The 12,832-nt window shown below is 35.2% G+C and overlaps 1 protein-coding gene across 2 annotated transcripts in view; it reads right to left on the bottom strand.

The window, feature by feature from the left end:
• Nucleotides 1-2,828, bottom strand: part of LOC134648673 (leucine-rich repeats and immunoglobulin-like domains protein 2) — a 145,650-nt gene extending 142,822 nt beyond the window's left edge. Inside the window, exon 1 of one of the 2 annotated variants that reach the window (XM_063503169.1) lies at nt 2,486-2,828. The gene's annotated coding sequence lies outside the window, so the exon portion shown is untranslated. The remainder of the gene's footprint in view (nt 1-2,485) is intronic. The other variant, XM_063503168.1, reaches the window with a different exon arrangement.
• Nucleotides 2,829-12,832: the final 10,004 nt, after the last annotated feature.

The raw sequence follows: 12,832 nt of genomic DNA, 5'->3' as shown, positions 1-12,832 counted from the left end.
CCACTAACGCTGATTGGTGTGCGCGAAATGCAAACAGAGTCATGTGTCATGTCATTAGGCAACTCGCTCACTCGCTCGCGTATTGGACGGCGTGTTATACAATACATAACCTTTCATATGTGTGTGGTGGTCTAAAATAGTGGGGTCATACCTAGGTTATGCTGTATAGAGCAGAAAAAATCGTATAAATGCAAAAATATGACTAAAAATTCGGTCATACACTAACAAGTGGTTATATCAGCATCGGAAATACCTGATTATAAATTATGGTGACCGAAGAACTGGCGGCTACCTCGCACAACGTATCAGCATTGCGATACAGCGAGGAAATGTCGCCAGCATCCTTGGTACAATGCCTCACGGGCCTATTTTAGATTTAAGCTAGTTATTAATTTCTTTTAGTAATACCACTGTATATATCTTGTTTGTAAATAAATGTTTGGGTAATTATGTTGTTACTACGCCACGTGTAAGCTACGAGCTACGTCAGTCTACGTCGTAGCGGCACCGTAGTGATTTACCATGAAAAATTTTATCTTCAGTCTGTGATCGCTGATCGTTCACTATTATGGAAATATTTGTTGCGCTATACATATGTCTAGCGTAGCGTTTGCACGACGGATCCGAAATGTATGGGAATATCCGCGAATACATTTCGGATCCGGATTGCAAACCCTAGTCTAGCGAGATAGTGAAATTTTCTGAGGTAATAAAATAAATTTAATGATCTTGGAACATACCACGGACTGTGTTTTCACATAACGAGTAATGGGAAAAGTGTATATCGCCCCGCGGCATCGCACGTTCCTTTCTCGACCACCGGCTTGGGCAACAATATAAACCAAATGTCCATCAATTATGATATCAAGTCTAGTAAAGAGTGCTAATAAGACCGAATACAATAATAAAAATATTCAGTGTTTAGTACAGCTACCAAGTTGGTGAATATTTTGCATTTTTCAAAAAACTGTTTCCTGCATTAGCAGTTCTTCAGATCAAAATACCGTACGGACTCCAGGCTTCTTTGGCTAGCCGTTGCAAATACGGTTGCAATCTTCTGCCAATTCCGTTGCTACCACAGATATAGAATAAAGATGTAGGTACGTGTACCGATATTTTTGGCTACCAGAATCTAACCTAATTATTTACATATTTTATAATATAAAACAGTCTATATTATAGACTGTTAATTCCCGACAGACGTTGTCCATTTTAATAAAGCTTTACGTTAAAAGGATTCCCCAAGTTATTGTTGTATTATATAAATTTACTTTTTTAATCTCATTCACCCGTTGCGGCCGTGGTTCGGACGCTCGACAATAAACGAACTTAACTCGATTAAGTCTTTTGATAAATCGTTGAATATAATGGATGACCGACGTCTTAGGTTAAAGGTAGCTGGAGCAAGAATTTAAATTGGTTCAGCGTCTGCCATTTTACTTGGTGCTTGGTGCAGTTTATGATAATCTTATCAAATTTGCTTTAAATAATATATATTAATATATAGTATACATCGTATACCGTAAAATGGGGTGAGTAGGGGCAAAACTGACATTCAAACCTCGATAACATTTTATTTTTACATATGCAAACTGAATGGTGTATATAGTAAGTGTTCCGGACGTTTGTATTTTAGTTTTTATTTTATTTTGGGTAGTTCCATTTCATAACTTTGACGATAAACAGGAAATCCCACCTCACCCCGTAGTCCCTCGTAATTGGGGTGAGATGGGATTTCATACAAAGGTGATTTTGGAAGATTGTTGGATCGATGAGTATTACTATAGCTCCATTTTAAATTGGTATACATTATTTTTGTAGCAGTAGCCTTAAAATCCCATCTCATCCCCCTTTCCTCCCTTCTCTCCCCATTCATAACTCAACTCTCCCCGCGAACCCTACTCACCCCATTTTATGGTACTTGCGATACAATAAAATGATAAATCAGTAATTTATGTACCCCTCAATATTACTCATGTATAACTGCATATTGCATCTGAAAATGTGTTTTATTAAAACAGCGAAAACACAATTTTTTTACAATCACTTAATTAAAGTCATAAAGTCTCACATAATGATCATATTCATGTTTTAAAGAGTGTTATTTCACCGTCTTTATGTTGATCCTTAAAGTGATTACCTAGGCGGTAATAAACTTGTTTACACACCATATTGAGTAGTTTTTAAATCTGCTAACGTAAATGTCCCGACTTTTGGTTTGAGTTGCTGCCTTAGACATTAATTTCTAGCAACAAAGAGTCCCAATAGGCCGTCAAAACTAGGGCACTTATTTTAATTTTGCTTGACCATTCATTATAAAACCATTTGCTACACATTTTGCTCACTAACTTTCGCTCCAAATAAGTTTCAATGGCTACGTCACAAAGAAAAGCGCCGGAAAATTACGTACAAAAATTCTTTGAACTCGTACCTAACAGAATATAAAGCCGACGATTTAAAAAATAATAAAAGCTAAAATACTCACCCTAAATTATCGATGAGGCCACAGAGGCGCGGCCTTGGAAGTTGAATGTAGTCAAGAGAAGGCGGCAGATGGGCGCAACAGGCGACAAAGACGCGGGAGCACTCACAGTTAATTTTTGGGCATTTTTTTTAACACGGGTTTATCTCACAGTTTGGGCAGTTTACCGGTTTTCCAGTGAGTAGTTTCCGTGAGCCGCGGAGGGTAGCGCGGCGTTCGCCCGCCGCTGTCGCGTGCTTGACTCTGGGCCTCTCACCCCTCCCGCGTCCCTAGCGCCCCTTGCTCTCTTCACCCCCGCGCTCGAAGCCTCCTTTACTATGAAATTCGCACCCTTGTGACATTTCAAACCTTTGTTCGCATAAGAGCTGTTTGCACAGACAATTACGTTTAGCAAACGTCGGTGGGATCACCTGTAACAGAACTTTCCGGGCGTCATAATTTTGGTTAGTCACTGACGTCTCAAAACATTATAAATTTGTTCTTTTATTTTTTAAATAATGTTTATCCTATTCGGTGACAGTTTAATTTAACAAAGCTTTTCTCGTATGACTACGAGTATATTATGTATTTCCTTGTTCTCGTCGATTTAAAGGTGATGCCAGTCAGTAGGTATAGCTAGGATTCGTCATACGGAACTCCGACACGTAATTATACTTTACACAAATACCTACCTATATTTATAAGGAATATGTGGATTTTCTACCTTAGCGAATATATTCATAGTTACAATTGTTATCAGTCAGATAATATAATGATTATTTAATTCTGAGTTATGTTACCTTTGCTACCAGTGAGTATTTTGTGTAATTTTTTTTTATTAAATATAGGTATTTACATATTACATGGTAACATTTATCCTATTAAATACGCTGTCAATTTGAAGCTGGATTTTTATGTCATACCTATATTTAATTGCCAGGTAAAATCAATGAAAATTTTAATAAAGAGTAGGTAAGTCTTATCTTATTAATTACCACATTTTATGAAATACCCTGGAAATACCACTCGACACTAAATTCTAATTTATGATACAGATTGATTGATTATGTTTACGTGTGAGCTGTATATTCACTGGATAGCACAATAAATCTAATTGGAGTTGCAAGTTCCGAATGCAATGAGGCTTCCGGATATTATATTTCATCAGCCGCAGACGGCTTCGCAGCTACCGGGCAATAAGTAATCGAATTCGAAGCATAACGCCGGAGGCGACAGCCCGCTCAGCTTTCACGGCGACTACTGCGTGTGAAAATTTAAACTAGGTAAAGCTGTAAAGAAATGAGGAATCAAAAAATCCAATACGGGAATTCAGATATTTTTATGTCCTTTTAAATTACATTCCTGTCGTTGGGCGGACAGAGTGGAGGCAGATCTCCGTGAGCTCGGCGTCGGCGAAAGCTGGCGTGATACCGCTCTGGACCGAGCAAAGTGGCGTGCTCTTGGGCGTTTTTTTTTTGTTGTCCCCTACACTTTTTTTTTTCAAAATTTGGGATTTTTATGTTATTTCTACTCAGAATCGCGAGCTCCGTCTATCCTAATAGGAGAAAAAAAGTGTCCCAAAATTTCCATACATTTTTCGATCTTTCCATTCCGCGACCGCCATAAAAAGTCTATGAAAAATGGTGACGTAATGGAAATAAAAACCTTAGGACACTTTTTTTCTCCTATTAGGATAGACAGAGCTCGTGATTCTGAGTAGAAATAACATAAAAAATCCCAAATTTGAAAAAAAAGTGTAGGGGACAACAACAAAAAAACGCCCTCTTGTGTTGGAGGCCAAGCTCACTTTGGGTTATCGCGCCAGCCAAGTAAGTAGTAGTTACATTCCTGTATTGAAATATGGTGAAAATCTGTCCTATATTCCGTCATTAATTACAACGGGGTGTACTGAAGTCTCTCACTTTAAAAGTTAGGATAGTAAACGATGAAGGTTTTTATTGATAACTGTGACGGTTTACCCATGAATCGTGAACCTAAAAACGTTTAGTCGAGTATTGATTTGAATTTTGTATGGGATACGTAGACAATTAATTTCGTCAAACGTTCGATACAATTAATTTCAAATAAAGTATTTTATCTAGTAAATGATTATTTTATGATATTCTTATCAGTGACTTAGTATTATTGTTTTGTTTTTTCTGTTTGACTTATAGCTAATTATGTGTGTTTTATTATTTCTGATTTCTGTATTGTTGCGATCTCTGTGTTTTTAAAAATTTTATTTGCATGCATTTCTATGTGTTTTTTTATGCAAATAATAGATTGAATAGGGTTGTAAAAAAACGGTTTTTTTTCTGACTTGAAAAAAAACATGAAAAACAACCGAGAAAAAAACCGTTTTTTTTCTGGAGTACGTTTTTTTTTTCAAAAGTATGAAAACTAAAAATTTGCAAGGCAGTTAATACTTTTATACGGTTGTTTTACTTGTTTTAGACTTTATGTTAACCATTAAACCAATTTAATTTAACAACTTTGACAACATAAATGAAATCTGTAGTGGTAGTTATCGCAATTTACTGTTGGCAACACCAACGCCTCTCGTCGCCGCATCGGGGAATTCAGGGATTCCGGATACTGTACTGACATACTTACTTTAATGTACTTAGTTTTAAGTTATATAAATAAATCACGAAAAACCGTTATTGTGGCATATTTTTGTTCATCTGAAAAAAAACCTAATTTAGAAAAAAACCATGGTGCCAGGTTTTTTTTCATGTTTTTTTTTCATAAATTTGAAAAAAAAACATGTGTTTTTTTTTCTATTTGCAACCCTAATATTGAATATGAATATGAATAGTGCCTCTCGCTCGCACTTATTTTTGTGCGAACGCGATGTAACATCAAAATAAATTACTGATTTTTATAATTGAATGTCCTTCATTTGTATGCATTAGGTATTACTCACGCAGCTAAGCCAATCAAGAAATAATGACGAATGATTTTAAACTTCGATTTGTTGGCCGGGTGACATATAATCTCATCAATTTTCCTTTGGTATTTCGTTTCTATGTACCTATCACCGGGTCAATGTAAATAAAAGTTTTAGGCAATTAGTAGTTAGAAGTTAGATTCCCGAAATATTCATTAGGCTCAAAATATTTGGTTACAGACGACTATTTCTATAAAATAGTTATTTACGATACACGTGCGGAAAAGAAGAATGGAAGAAGAATGCGGAAAGGAATATTCGCACGTGTATCGTACAACGTTTTACAGTACATATGCCCCTTTAAATATTTGACATAGCAACGAAACGTGCTTATTTACGCACTAGTGCGGGAAAGTAGCACCATATGTACTGTAATAGTCATTTTCGATACAAGCGCGAAAAAGAGGAAATTCGAAACGAGTGGCGATAAATTAAAACACGACCGAAGGGAGTGTTTTAAATCGACACGGGTTGCGAATTACCTATTCGCACGTGTATCGAACAACGTTTTACAGTACATATGGCACTTTAAAGTTTCGACATACGCACGAAAAGTGCTATTTTACGCACTAGTGCGGAAAAGTAGCCCCATATCTACTGTAAATATTATTTCTCATCATACTTAACTACTAGATCACATACACTGAAATAGATGTTGTATAGTAAAGAAAAAAATATGAAGCCTCCAGTGGTGAAGGACGGATATGACGAGTGTGTATATTAAAAATATCATATACACTTGCCATAATTCCATTTGATATTTTTTTAAACTCGATTTTTATTTTACGTTGCTTTTGTTATATGTATTTGGATTTAATCTAAACCCTAACCCACTTTTTCCTAGATATTCGTTTGTGTAGAGTTGCAGATTTAACCTAACCTAATCCACTTTTATAGAATCCTTTATTTCTATTGAAGCCTAGATATAATTATGTTATGTCACTAGTCAGATCAAACATGTTTTAGAAAATGTAATAATTATTATGGTATGTAACTAGTATAAATTAGACGAAGTGTAAATAGGTATACCATATAACTATTATATCAAGAATAGCATTAAATAATATATGTTGTTGATTAGGTAATATAAAAGTATAATACTCACAATTATTAAGGAATTCTTCCTTAGAAACTATCACTCTAATAATTCCATTATCAAACTTTGCTCTGTAATTGGCCGCGCTCCACTCACTCTGCTAACGCTGCGTCTTAAGGGGCCCACTGATTACCAGTCCGCCGGCCGACATCGGCCTGTCAGGTGTTCAGAACTGTCAACTTTTTGTTCTAACTGACAGGCCGATATCGTCCGGCGGACTGTTAATCAGTGGGCCCCTTTACGTAAGCGAACCACTCGCGAACGCGAAGCGACGCGGCGCGTTCGCACGGCGTTCGCGTTCGCAACGAGATCGCCCAAGTAGGACACTTCTATAGGCATCAAAGGATTGATTCACCCCGCGCCGCGTCGCTTCGCTTCGCGTTCGCGTGTTGTTCGCCTACGTAGTACCCACGCTGCGTAAAGCGATTAACTCAACTCATGCTGAATACTTCAGAACACAAATAGAAGGAGCACAAGTACATTCCAAATTCTCAGCTCATAGTGTACAGCAAATAGAATCTTTATGGAACGTAAACAAGATACAAGATACAAGATACAAGACATTTATTCATAAAAGTCAATGTTTTACAGGTCAGGTAGGTACGTATTCAACTAATACATACATGGTATACATTTGATTATACATCTCAGGTTATACATAGTACATAAATTACTTAGGGTTAGTGCACGTTTCAACGAATTCGTCGACGCTATAGCATGCTAAGTCAGTTAACATTTTTTTAAGATTTCCGTCAAACTTTTTTTCAGTTTTTGATAGTTTTATTTCCTCAGGTAGCAAGTTATATAATTTTAGGCCTAAGATCCCAAGTGACTTCCGGGCCTTTGCGAGCCTGCACCGCGGGACAATTAACCGGTTATTTCTACGGGCCTGCGAATGGGTAGCGTATTGATCCACGTTAGCCCTAACATACTTACATGCGGTTAATATGAAAACACTTGGAAGAGTGAGAATCTTATACTCTTTAAATAAACTTTTTGCGGGATGATCAAATGACTTTCCGCTAATGATACGAACAGCACGTTTTTGTAATTTGAAAGGCCTTTCGCGGTCAGCCGCCGTCGCCCACAGGTCAGCACCCATAATAAGAACGGAATGAAAATATCCATAGTACGCTTTTAACACATTTTCATGTGACAAGGTCGGTGCTATTCTGGAAAGCGCATAACATACAGAAGACAGTTTGTCGCACATACGGTCGATGTGAGGGGACCACGTGAGACCGGCATCCAGAATGAAGCCCAAGTACCTTACCTCTTTAACTTGTGGTACCTCAACGCCATTTAGCTTTATAACTAGTTTATTGTTGATGTTATGTCTAAGCTGGAAATGTAAAATATTGGTTTTTTCTAAATTTAATAGCATTCCGTTTGCTGCAAACCATTGAGATATTAGTTGCATAGCAATTTCGACCTTAGAATTTAAAGTTTGAAGGTTGTCAGCACTTACCAGGATGCAAGTGTCATCGGCATACGTTATGAACTCCAAATCAGGACTAGCCGATGAGATGTCGTTTACCAGGATCAAAAATAGGACATTTCCCATTGTGGACCCCTGTGCACACTGAAAAAATAGTTTCGTTGATTTTACGAAATTTTTACGAAATTTATGGGTTGAATTGGGACCTATGCACAAATATTGTTGAATTTACCAAACATACTTTGGTTGACTTTTTACAAAACTACTTTAGTAAATTGAATTTACAAAACTACTTTATTAAATCGAATTTACAAAACTACTTTAGTAAAGAACTTTTTACAAAACTAGTTTAGTAATTTAGTACGTTTGACAATATATATTTAGTAAATTTTACGGATTTTGTATTGTACTTTTAACAAAATTGATTTCGTAATTCTGCAAAAGTTTTTGTACGCTTCACTAAATTACTGTCGTAGCGTGTACGAATTTACTTTCGTAATAATTAATACATTTCTTTAATATGTATGACGTACATAACTTTGATAGATACCACTAAACGTCTTGCGTGGAATCAATTAATTTGCTTTCGTAATTATTACTAATTTCTTGTGTACGTATGACCACTAAACTTTGATAGATATCACTAAACTTCTTGCGTGGAATCAATTAATTTGCTTTCGTAATTATTACTAATTTCTGTAGTACGTATGACCACTAAACTTTGATAGATATCACTAAACTTCTTTAGTGGAATTAAGTAATACACTTATGTAATAGTTACTAAATTTCTTTATTATTTATGGCGTACTGAACGTTCGTAGATATCACTAAACTTCTTTAGTGGATTCAAGTAATATACTTTTGTAATAATTACTAAGTTTCTTTATTATGTATGGCGTACTGAACTTTCGTAGATATCACTAAACTTCTTTAATGGAATCAAGTAATATGCTTTTGTAATAATTACTAAGTTTCTTTCGTATATATGACTCACTGAAGTTTCGTAGATATCATAAAACTTCTTTAGTGGAATCAAGTAATATACTTTTGTAATAATTACTAAGTTTCTTTCGTATATATGACTCACTGAAGTTTCGTAGATATCACTAAATTAAGGAATGTATAGTTTACGAAACTTACTTAGCTTAATTCTACTAAACAACTCTAGTAAAATATACTACCCAACTTTGTATATTTTACCTGGTCTATGAGTCAATTCTACTAAAGCGCTTTCGTATAGTTTACTGCAACTGATTTTGTACGATTTACTAAACTAACTTTGTAATTTTTACTACTTTACTTAGGTGCAATTTACAAAATATCTGTAATAAATTCTACTAAACGGCTTTTGTGGATTTTAATAGTTTACTTGCGTACAAATTACGAAACATGATTTAGTTACATCAACTACTATATTTCGTATATTATGCCAATATTAATTTAGTAAGAAATACTAAATTATATTAGTATACTATACAAATTAAAATGCATTACAGATCCAATAACCGACCCATTACATGACTCCATGCCATAATATATAAATTATAATATATAGTGGTTTTATGGCATGGGGTCAAGTAATGGGACGGTTATTGGATCTGTAATGCATTTTGATTTGTATAATAATTTAGTATTTCTTACTAAATTAATATTGGCATAAAATAATTAAGATCACAATCGTTTTACAACCAATAATTATGAAGCAATTGCATAAATAGAAACAAAACTTATCATTAAAATTTAAACCTAAAATGGTATCAAAGCGAATAAAAAAGCTACGTAATCCAGTTCACCACAATGTACAATATACCAAAAAAATAACAAAAGCCACTTAGTTAGATTTATAATAGTATACAGAGTAAATTGGCACACAATAACATTATATGTATAACTAGAATCTATGTATCTAGGTCCTAGATGTATAGCAAAGTTATTTAATTTGTAACTCGTGTAACTGTGCATAACTTGGCTTTGAAACAATCGTGTAACCTTAAAATAGGCATCATTCGGCCTTCGGCTCGTTTCATAAAATTATGCACAGTTGCATATACACAACGACATATGACAAGGTCTATCACATCTGAAATAACAGGGTGAAGGAGAAAATAAACAACAAAATATTGGGGAATTAAAAAAATATTTATTTTATTCTCATGGCATTACAAAAATTTGGGTTATACGCATAGTCATGATAATAATAATTTGGCTTCAATTATTAATCTATTCTAATTAAGACGAAACACTACATGCAAACATAACGTATTCGAGACGTTGAAATCGGAAACAAAAATATATACTTCAAAAATATGTATAATGTACATAACATAACACTCAAGAACAAAGAATTGGGCTATTCATTACAATAATGGGTTTGTATACAGGGAGACTACAGCGCGTGAGCCTAGTACCTACTGGTACTAGCCCCGTATGCTCGACTGAACCAGGTTACCCATACAAACGTAGTTTGGTTCTCATTTGAAAACGGCAACTTTGTTAACACAATGGGATCTGCTACATCTAGGTCGTAAATTAGCTTCTGTTGCTTGAAATTTATGCTCGTTCTATTTTTTCTCTGTTATAATTTCTAGCTAGAAGTATATTCCGACCTAGACCGTTTAAAAAGAGAACCAAACTATGTTTGTATGGGGAACCGGGTTCAGTTGAGCCCATTGCATTTAACGGGGGCCTAACCCACAAGGCATCTCTTTGGTACGTATTCTTTGCGTCTATTATGAAAGACGAGTATACAGGGTGGATTTAAAATTACTGTCTTGGGTGAGACTTGAACTCACGGCCTCTGGATCGATACCCCAGCGCTCTGCCATCTGAGCCACCAAGACCTCATCCATAGCCAGCAAATCTTTCCACCATATTACGGGTCAAGGCGACCCTAGCGACATCTACCTTAAGAGTGTTACACTTCTTAAACGGCTACCTGAGTTCCAAGTTAAATTGGAAATTCACCAGTTACGACGTGCTACCCATACTAATTTTCATTTTTAACAAACAGAAACGTAACTTGGAACTCCGGTAGCCGTTTAACGCCCACTTGCACCATTCCACTAACCCGGGGTTAATCGGTTAAACTGTTAACCCACTGTCAAATTGCACTGGTAACCATAGTAACTCCAGATTTAACCGGTTAACCCCGGGTTAGTGTATGGTGCAAGTAGCCCTAAGATGTCGCTAGGTTACCCTTGACCCGTAATATGGTGGAAAGATTTGCTGGCTATGGATGAGGTCTTGGTGGCTCAGATGACAAAGCGCTGGAGTATCGATCCCGAGGCCGTGAGTTCAAGCCTCACCCAAGACAGTAATTTTCCCACTTTTAAATTTATTCTAAGCTTAAAAATCTCCAAATATTAAACAATGTTCAGACTGTGACATCATGTATCTAAATATATTTGATTCTGCAGTAAGAGTCTCCATTAGAGATAATATGACAAAAAGTTGGTGCGTAAATAAGATCTTGTGGCATAATTAGTCTATATAAACCAGTTTCTCTTTGATGCAGCTGGTGTGCTTGCAAGTGATAATTGAATCCTATACAATCAATTTGTTCTGTTAGAAAATAGATGTTATTACTTGATGACGAAACACAAATAAATTTTATCTTAAAAAAATTGTAGCATGTCCGATTAGAAATTATTAGAATTATTCCTGGTACGTATTTTATACCGTTATAATAAACCCAATTAAGAGCATTTGATAAATTTACATCGTCAGAAATAATAACATCTTTAAGATAATCATGAATATTATTCAGTGGTTCAGATATCCTAGTACCCAACTCTATTCTTGTTTCACATCCTTTTCCAGTGTAAAGTCTGTGAGCAAGAGTCAATTGTTCTTTTATTAATAAAGTCAATGGCAAGTTTTTCCTAGAAGTTATAAGAGATGCCGTTCTTTTCAATTGTTTGTGTTTGGCTTCGAATCGCATACACCATATTAGTCTCAAAGGTCCTACTTGCTTTATAACATGCGGATAATGCACCATAAAATGGTGCTTCGGTTTTAAGGTGTCGTGAAACAGTTTGACATAACTTTCGTGATGTTCGCTTATTAAGGCTTCTAAATACAACAGTGTGCTATTATCGATATCCCTACAAAGTAAAATATCAATAATTTCTAGCAGTGTAATAAAAAACTGCCATACTTCGTCATCTTCAGGTATTAAGTCTCCCACCAATAAAGGAAATATGTGTACAAATAACATCATTTCAGATGCAGACATGTTACATTTGCTTTTCATTAAATGTTCATGTTTTATTATTCCACATCTATCATTTAGCTCACCAGATCCGTAGTCAAATAATTGTAACCTATTATTCAAGTTATTTAAAGTGAACAATGTGATGCTTTCTGTAAAATACACAATAATATGAGTCAGATCATAATGGCAAACACCTTCAAATATATCATGCATAATGTCAACACAAAAATTATCAACAACATGAAAAGTGCTAATATCATTAAATACACATCGTTCACTTATTCCTGTCATTGTTACATTGTTAATTTCGACATCAGTGTTATAATTGTGTCGATTGCGCATTAAACCGTCATCTTGCTTGCACTGTTTTCCCATTATATTTTTATGAGCCTTACATATTCTACAATAATAGTTACTAGAAAATGATTTAGCAAATCCAAGAACGGTGTTTAGTCCCAAATTGTCACCAATGATCATCCCTAGTATAAAATATACTTTAAAAACACCTTCACTGATTTCTAAATCTATGCCATTTTGTTCTAAACTCTTTAACTCCTTTATAAGTTCGTAATAAATTGAAGCATTTCCATGACTTTTGCTAGATGATTTATGCAACATTGCAACAAATATATTTTTAGTGAAGCATGATCCGCTGACAACGTTGGAAATGTGTA

The sequence above is a fragment of the Cydia amplana genome, chromosome 6, assembly GCF_948474715.1.
Source record: "Cydia amplana chromosome 6, ilCydAmpl1.1, whole genome shotgun sequence".
Classification (NCBI taxonomy): domain Eukaryota; kingdom Metazoa; phylum Arthropoda; class Insecta; order Lepidoptera; family Tortricidae; genus Cydia; species Cydia amplana.
The sequence above is the reverse complement of the archived record's forward strand: the minus strand, read 5'-3'. Positions and strand labels throughout refer to the sequence as shown.